This window comes from Caretta caretta, chromosome 25 (genome assembly GCF_965140235.1).
Source record: "Caretta caretta isolate rCarCar2 chromosome 25, rCarCar1.hap1, whole genome shotgun sequence".
Taxonomy (NCBI): Eukaryota; Metazoa; Chordata; order Testudines; family Cheloniidae; genus Caretta; species Caretta caretta.
The window spans coordinates 16,262,109-16,270,815 of NC_134230.1; the positions used below are offsets into that span (position 1 = coordinate 16,262,109).

General features: G+C 55.4%; 1 long non-coding RNA gene across 2 annotated transcripts; it reads right to left on the reverse strand.

The window, feature by feature from the left end:
- Window positions 1-2,704: 2,704 nt before the first annotated feature.
- Window positions 2,705-7,483, reverse strand: LOC125627182 (uncharacterized). Of its 2 annotated transcripts, none has more exons than XR_012666056.1 (4): window positions 7,374-7,483; window positions 7,166-7,255; window positions 4,988-5,083; window positions 2,705-4,400 (listed from the first exon to the last, which is right to left on the reverse strand). It is a non-coding gene; the product is annotated as an uncharacterized LOC125627182 (long non-coding RNA). The 2 variants fall into 2 exon arrangements; XR_007353945.2 differs by having other exon boundaries at window positions 7,354-7,483.
- Between the last annotated feature and the right edge of the window lie 1,224 nt (window positions 7,484-8,707).

Below are 8,707 nucleotides of genomic sequence, written 5' to 3' on the forward strand. Positions count from 1 at the left end.
CACTCCCCGGTGAGTCGGGAGCCATTCAGCAGAGGCAGCCAACACAGGAGCAGAGACCTTCAGCCCCCCCCACCCCAGTCCGCTCTAAGGCCCAGCACTGTCCTTGTCCCTTCTCCAGCTGCAGTGAGTAAGGGCATGGAGTGGGGCATTCCCAGGTGGGGGAATAGGCCAGTGCCTCACTTTCCCCCTCTTGCCCCTTGCCTGTTTAGGCTGTAAAATCTTCCGTGCCCTGCTTAGCACAATGGGGGTTAGTGTTCCTGTAATACAAATACGATATGGGGAAACCGAGGCACTGAGGGAAGGGGACTTTCAAAAATATTACCCAGCAAGACCCAATGGCAGGGATTGGAACCCAGGCAGCCTGACCTCTGCTCGGCTGCTCTTACGCAAAGGGCTTCTCTGTTAGTGGTATCAACCCTTGAGAGGGGACTTGATCCCCAGCCAAGTACCTGCATGAGGAAGAGGCCACTAGCAGCAGAGGGCTCTTTGATCTAGCAGGCAAAGGCAGAACAAGACACAAGGGCTGGAAGCAGAAATTAGATAAATCCAGCCTAGAAATAAGAGGCACATATTTGACAGGGAGAGGAATTAACCACTGGAGCAAACTTACCTGGGGGCATGGTACGTCTCTACCCCTTGAAGTCCGGTCCTAGTTAACAGATGCACTAGCTCAGCTACAAGATATGGGCTGGATCCAGGAATCACCAGACAGCCCTCTGCAGTTCAGACTAGCTGAGTGTCAGTGTCCCTCTGGGGGGGTAGATTTGATGAACTCTCAGTACCCTAAAACCAGCACCAGGGGAACGTAACTGGGTCTCAGGAATGTCACCCCCCAATAGCACTCACATCTCAGAGGCAGGGGCCTGGGGTCCAGCTAAGAGTGCACTGGTTGGGTGTATAGGTTGAGGGCTGACCGTCCCTCTGCTGTACAGTGATCGAGTCCTCACCCAGCACTGAAATGGTTAAAGCTGGTTCTCTCTGTGCAGCGCCTTCCGGTCCCAGCCCAGATCTTAACTTGCATGGCATGTTCCATCCCTAGATCTCAAAGCACCATGGGCCAGGCTTACCGTCTCTGTTTTACAGATGGGAAAACTGAGGCACAGATGGAGTGACTTGCCCAAGTAGACTCCACCACAGAGGCTGTGGCAGGGCCAGAAATCAAGCCCAGGTCTCCTGAATCTTAACCCCTCATGCCCATCTGTCTCACAGGATGGGAGCATGGTTCCTGCAGCTGCCCCTCTGCCTAATTCAGAGCCACCTCGCTCATTGCCACCTTCCTCTAACAGCAGGACTCCAGCGGGGAGCCCACTCGAGCTGGGGAGACCAAAGCACAGAGAGGAAGGGACTTGCTCATGCCCCCCCCCCCCAGCCAGTCAGGGGTAGAGAATCCAGAGCTAGGGATGGGGCCTAACCCCTCTTCCCACTGCCGGCCAGGGAACAGAACCCAGCTCCCCAGCCCTGTCCTGGTTGTATGGGAGGTTAAAGCACTCCTGGCTACAAAGTGGGTGTCGCACTGCACTGGGGTGGAGCCGATAGCAGCCTCCTGCAGGAAGTTTGGCCCCTGTGCAGTTGGGATTTCTCTCACTGTGGGGCCCTGTTGGGGGAGAGCAGTACAATTGGTGGCTACTGGTTCTCCCCCCACCCCCCATAATAGCTTTGAGAGCTGGGCTGAAATCCTCCAGGATGGGGTGATCTAAGGGCTTCTCTGACAACAGGGCCCTTTGTTCAGCAGCAGCCATGTGCTCAGTGTTGAGAGCCCAGCAGAAGGCATGGGGCGGGGGGCGCTGAGGATAGAGTTACACAAGCTGGTGAGGGGATCCGGCTGGATTCTGCAGGGGGTGGCAGAGGCAGGGTTATGCACCCAGGCTGCTATTGGCCACAGGGCTAGGCTGGGCAGCTGCTGAACCGGACCCAGGCTTCCCGCCTCTGGCTACTGGGGTTTGCAGCCCCTTGTGCATGTGGAGGAAAGAGGCTGGCTGGTGGGATTTCTGGTGCCACCCCCCCACACACACCCACCCTGACCCCACTGCTGTGACCCCCCTCAGCTCCTGGAACAGGATGCCCCCCCCCCCCCCATTTCCCAGTGGCTGGAGAAAGCAGCTAGGTCACAGTCTAGTCTCCTCCAGAAGGGAAAGGCTGGCTCAGTAACCCACTCTTCCCAGACCCCCCAGCCTGAGGCAGGGGCATTAGCTGTGGGGACTGAACCTGGGTCTAGCAGCATGACCCCCTGCCTGAGCTCAGAGAGCCAGTGTGGCTGGCTCATGAACCTTCATGTAGCCCAGGCAGAGCACCCCACGAGGGGCTGGAGAGGGTCTGCAGTGGGAATAGCTCCAGCCCAAGGCTGCACTTATAGGGGAAACTTGTGCCTATTCAGTGAGCAGCAGCCAGGGAGCTTATGGCTGCACCTGGGCAGACACCCAAGGGAGACAGGTGGGGCTTCCCTTGTCTGGCCACCCCTGGCTCAGAAGCAGGGCAGTTTGTCCCTGCTGTACAACTGCCACCCTCTGGGGGCTACCCCAGATCTAGAACCTTACATGGCTGGGGCTGCCTCCAAGCCAGCAGCCCTTTGCCACCAGCAGCGAAGAGAGTTTCCCTCTGGCATGTGTTCTGGTGACTACGACTGAGTCTGTGTCAGGCCATTTGCAGTAAAGCAGGCAGCTGGGGGAGGGGTAGGAGGAGAGGGGAGCAGCACAGCAGAGATGAGTAGTTGATGGTGGTTTTTTATTAAACAAAAAAGGTTACAAATAGTGAACTTTTCAAAACAAAATTATAAGAGTCTAGCTGGGAATCTCAGCCCACGGCCCTTAAAAACATGGAGAGGACCCAACACACAAAAATCTCTCTCTAACGCCACCCCAGGCTTGGCAGAGCCAGGCACAAGGGTTACACACCAGCCTTGCACATGGATGATCATGAGGGAGGTGTCTGGGGGGCAGGGAGGGAAGAATACCAATATTTGGCCTGGAAAGAGCTCCTTGGCCCAGCTGAGTTGGATGGTCAACCGCTGACCCACCCCAGCTCCTTGGCCTTGGGGATGGCCTTGCTGAACACAGCACTAGCTGCTGTTATGGCTTTGAAGTGCCCGTGGCTCACTGCAGAACCCAGACTATGTGATCAGAGAGTGCCAAGCTCCCAGGGTTGCCTGTGCCAGCCTGCTAACCCAAGTGGCTCAGTTCCCAGCATGGGGGGGGGCATGTTGGCAAGACAGGGGCACACAGATTGAAAACTGAAAGCTAAGGCTGGCTGCAAATTCCTCTCCCATCAGGGCCCACCCACACTCAATCAGCCCCCGGAGTGGCTACAGGGAGAGCCTGGCTTGCTCTCCACTGACCCACCCTGGGAGAAGAGGGAGGCCTTGAGTTGTTTTGAGGCAGGGGGAGGAAGTGCTGAGTTGGAAGAATTCAGGAGGTGAGCTACAAAGACAAGAGGCAGGTGTGAATGCACCACTAGAGAATCTTAGCAGTGGGCAGAGCTGCACAAGCCAGCGACCATTGCCCTGGGCCCAGCACACACTCAGAGATACTAGACTGTAGCCACTCTGGAACAACAAGCCTTAAATGCAGTCCTCTGGCTGAACAAATTGTCTCAAAGGTTGTTTTTTTAAAAACTGTTCTAAGGACACCAGTTTCAAAGCCAATACAAACAGCCCAGCTTAATACAAAGATGACAACAGAATTTAAGTGGAGTTTACCTTCAGCCATTTGTATTTCTCTCAGCTCAGAGGCTGGTCAGTTTCAACTTTTGTTTCTAGTCTGTTTCACTCAGGTTCTCAAACATTGGGACCTTGCTGCAATTCTTGGGTTGCAAAGGTCTGCAGGGAAGTTGTTGCTTTGCAGAGGGAAGCTTCCTTTGTCTCCTCCTAGTTTGAAGAGCACTAAGTAAAGGGGAAGTTTTCGAAGAGTCTTTTTTTGGGTTAATATACACACCAAGATTTTCTTAATAAACTTATGAGTCCAGGTACCCATCTAGGACACATTTAAGGGGCCTGATTTGTCAGACGGTGGGTAAAAAACAGCCCAGCCCTCTTTAAGAGGTTCTCAAGTTGGACCCCCCCCAAAACTGAGATACTCAAAGGCACTAGTAACTTCTGAACTGTAACTCTTGAAAGTTGGGGGTCAGACTTGGATTTCCCCTTTAGAAAGCTGCCCTCTGTGCTCACGTTAGGTTGCCAAGCTCAGTTTTCCCAGCGGGGTGTATGTGGAGAAGGAGAGAGTAGGTAGGAGAAGAGCGAACGTTTGCCTTGCCGCAAGCTTTGTGCCTGGGACCTTTGAGAGCAGCCCATCAGGACAGACTTCTGGGAAGGCTTTTCCCCTCTACACTTAGTCCCTGGGCAGACATCAGTCTACAGCCAGTAGCTTGCAGAGACGGTATTTCCTCCGGATTTCAGTGCGGACATCACCCTATGGGAGAGGGATTTCAAAGGGGACAGCTCAGGTGGGCAGTGCTTCGTTTGGGCCGGGGCTCAGCCCCAGCCCCTCTTTCATCACAAGTGGGGCACAGCAGGTGGGGTGTGCAACACTCACAAGGATCCCCCACATGGCAGGGGAGTCGGAGACTGGGACCTCCAGCACTGCAACACAGACCTCCCACTACTGCTCAAGTAACTCTGCCAACAGGCTCTTTTCCTTCAGTGGACCAGCCCCTGGTGAGGGGGGGGGGGGGGGAGAAGATGTGGCATGTTCTGCCATTGCATTACAGGGGCATTATTTCCTAAACAGATGATCAGCACCACTGACTCCTGAGGGTAAGAGGAGCTGATCCGGCCACTTTGACAGATCAATAACCCTAGATTAGCACTGTGGAGTGGCACTAGGAACCATGTCACTGCTCAGCTCGGGGCCTGTCTCCATAGAAACAGGGCACATCTGAGCCCTGAGGAGGGGCAATGCCCATGAAAGGCAAGAACGGGCGAGATCCCGTCCAGCCCCTTGGTCAGCCGGGTTAGGGGGATAGTGACCGAGCTGGCTCGGTGTGCTGGTCTCCTTACCACTTGGCTAAGCTTCCCCAGCAGTGGGAGAACGCGTAGCAACTCCTCGTCCTGGCGGTCCCCCAGCCAGCCGGGGATCGGGATCCAGTTGGAAATCTGCAGAAAGGGAAGGAGTGTTGGCTGTGCAAGAACCAGGCAGCCCCGCCAGCCAGCAGTTAGCCAGGGGAATGTGGAGAGGTTAGAAATCCAGGGGCAAGAGTGGGGAGAAAGTGTAGACTCCTAGAGGTGCAGGGCTAGAAGGAACCTCAATCATATAATATCAGGGTTGGAAGGGACCTCAGGAGGTATCTAGTCCAACCCCCTGCTCAAAGCAGGACCAATCCCCAATTTTTGCCCCAGATCCCTAAATGGCCCCCTGAAGGACTGAACTCACAATCCTGGGTTTAGCGGGCCAATGCTCAAACCACTGAGCTATCCCTCCCTTCAAGAGGTCAAGTCTAACCCCCCTGCACTGAGGGGGGACAAAGTCAACCTAAACCATCCCCAAGGGGTGTTTGTCTAACCAGTTAAACCTGCACTGATGGGGATTCCACCATTGCCCTTTGAAGCCTTGCAGGACCCATTAGATACACCCTCCCCCTTGGGCAGTGAGTCATTGATAACAACTTGGGTATCAGTTGCACCCCAACCATTAGCAATTTCCTCTCGATTGCATTTCCCGGGTTTGAGAGTTTCAGGTGAGATGGTCAAAAGCCTTTTTTAAAAAGACTTCCCCCCCCCCCCCCCCATCATCATGTCTATTCCCCCCCCCCCCCCCATCCACTAGGCCAGTAACCCCAAAGGAGGTTAAAGGAGAACAGTAGGTTGGTTTGGCAGGATTTGTTCTGGACAGATCCAGGCTGGCTATTATCCTCCATGTGCTCACAAACGGAGTGGTTAGAATTTGGTTGCGGTATCTTTCTGGGGAGTGAAGCGAGGCGGAGTGGTCTAGAACTTCTTTGGTCCTCTTTGTACACCAGTCCAAGATCTTGCCCATCCTCCAGGAGTCCCCAGAGAGAATTGCTAACACGTCTCAGATTGCTTCAGCTGGTTCTTTAAGGAACCTAGAGTGAATTTTGTCAGGCCCTGCCAACGTGAATGTAGCTACCTATTCTTTAGCCTGCTCTTTCCCCATGTGACTTGTATTCCTTCCCCTTCGTTGTTGGTTTGTTAATTGCATAGCGTTAACCATCTGATCACAACTCACCTTTCTAGCCAAGAAAGGAACAAAACAGGCATTAAACAAACACCTCCAGCTTCTTGAGGTCATCCCTTGTTAGCTCTGCCTCCCCACTAAGTGGGCTGTGCTTTCCTTTGTCTTTTATAGAACCGCATATGTCCCTTGTGAGGCATAATGCAGTTTGGGAATTAGCCTTTTGCACTTCATCCCCACATGTGTGATTTGTCTGGACACCTCTTCAACCATTCATCCACTTTTCCACTCTTTGTAGGATTCCTTTTTGGTTTTCAGGTCATTAAAGAGCTTCTGATGGAGCCACACTGGCCTCTTGCTATCGACTTCTCTGGACTCATACTCTGCAGAGCTAGAGTGGGTGGGAACCCCTCTCCAAAATCCTGCTTCCTCTTGTGTTTATCCCCACTGATGGTCAGGCATGGCATATACAGGCAAACACCCCCAGCAGGACTTCAGCAGGGAAGGGTGCAGGGTTAGGATCAAGCATGGGAGACCCTGGTCTTTAGGAGGAGACTAAAGGACCCAACCTCTTGTGGTCTCTAATGCCCCTGGCACTTGGGGTGGCACTTGCTTTCAGGAGAATGCCAGAGAGGCAGAGTGTAGAATCCAGCCAGGATGCTGGGGCAATCATACATGGGGCAAGTCTTACCTTCAGCAGCCTAGCCTTGCTGGGTATTGTTTAGCTGCTGCATCACACCCCAGAAGCAGCTGCATTCCAGCAGCAGGGGAGTGCGACTGTTTGCAAAGCACCATAGGAACCTTGGGGATGAAAGGGGCTCAAATGACCCTCTTATGCTTTTGACGGGAAGCACGTCTCACCTATGCCCCGTAACACATGACTCCCCTCTCCCCAAAGGAGGTGGGGAGCTGGGGAAAGAGACCTCTGACCCGCTGCATGGCACCAGATGGGGGTGAGCAGGCAGAGGGTCACACTGCCTTCGGAGCGCTCACCCCCAGCCTGTGCAGGCAGAGCCATGCTAGCTGCATCCAACACCCCCAGTTACCTGGTAAGGGAACCCTTGGAGGGAATCATCCAGGGCCACTGTCCTGGCCAGGTCTCTCTCCAGGATGGAAAGGTCCTTCACGTAGTAACCCTGCAGGCAGAGACAGTCCTGCTGATAGAGGCGGTGCCTGGGGGGGAGAGGCCAGGGCAGGATAAGAGTCTGAGCGGGGGCAGGGAGGAGACCTGCACCTCTTGCCTGGGACAGTCACCTGATCAGCTTCTTCTGAGGGTCCAGGACATCCAGGATCTTCTCTGTGTAGTCCTGCTTTGCAGTAGTGAAGATAAAGATCTGGGAGAAGAGCATGCAAGCAGGGCTTGGGAGCGGCTCCCCCATGGTCGTGTCTGAGCAGCTCCCAGACACAAATGGCGTTAGCCCCACTCACCCCCCACCCCCATATCCACAACCCTCCTCTCCCAGGAGCATCACCGGCTGTTACCAATGCGGAGCCGGAGGAACAGGGAGATGAACGGATGTGGTCACACAGGGAGTCAGTGGCAGAGAGGGGGTTGACCCTGGGACCCAGTGATTCCAGAGATCTCTTCAGTCCAGAGATGAGCCCCCAGCTGGCCTCCCCTCACCACCCACCCAGACAAGCCCACGGACCTCCGAATTCAAGCCTGGCTTTGGATCTGGATTCTGCAGCTGGGTCCTCTCCCTATCGCAGATGTCCCAGCACATCCCTTCCTCCCACACAGCGAGCATTGTTACTCCCTTACACCTCCTGGCGTGGCGCAGTGTCCCCACCCCCAGCACATCCGTGCAGTGCCCTGGCTGTGGGAGAGGGAGGCCAGGGGCCCAGCAGGTACCTCATAGGCTTTGGAGAGAGTTTCCAGGAACTCCTGCACGTGGGGGCGCAGCTTCATGTAAACCTCAAGGAAACCAGGGGGCAGGAAGCAGGGATCTGTATTAATGGGTCCAGCCTCCATCCCCTGCACCGCAACCCCCGCCCCACCCAAACAAAACAAAAAACCCCTCCAGCGAGGGCTTCTCATTCAGCACCAGAGACAGAGGGGGCAGCAAGTCAGCTCAAAGGCCCATCGAGCTGCGGATCTGGTCCCCAGGAGCTGCTGGCTCCGGGGGATGGCCCAGTCCCTTGGCATGCAGGGTAAGCCCACTCCTTCCTGACCCCCATGCAGGCTTGGCTTGCGCCCTGAAGCAGGAGGATCAGTGGTGCTTGCGGTTTGGATTTTAGCTACTGCAACTGCAGACGGGAAGGGACTGCTCTCCCCGCACTGCCCACCGGCCGGGGAGGGCCCCAGAGCCCGATTGGCACGGGAGGGCTGCGGGAAAGGACCGAGGCAGGGAGGCCAGGTGAACACGGCTCTCGAGCCCCATCTAGTGGGCGGATCCGATCTCCCCACTTCTTTCCTTGCTGCCACCTCCAAGGGCGAGGAGCCCCCTCCAGCTCCCCCCCCCAAATTGCCCCAGTCACACCCCAGGCTGCTCAGCAGCCCCTGCCAGGCACTAACCCGATAAGCATCCCCCTGGAAGTCTGTGAGGAAGGTGCAGTCGGCGTCCCGGCTGGAGGTCAGGGAGCAGCAG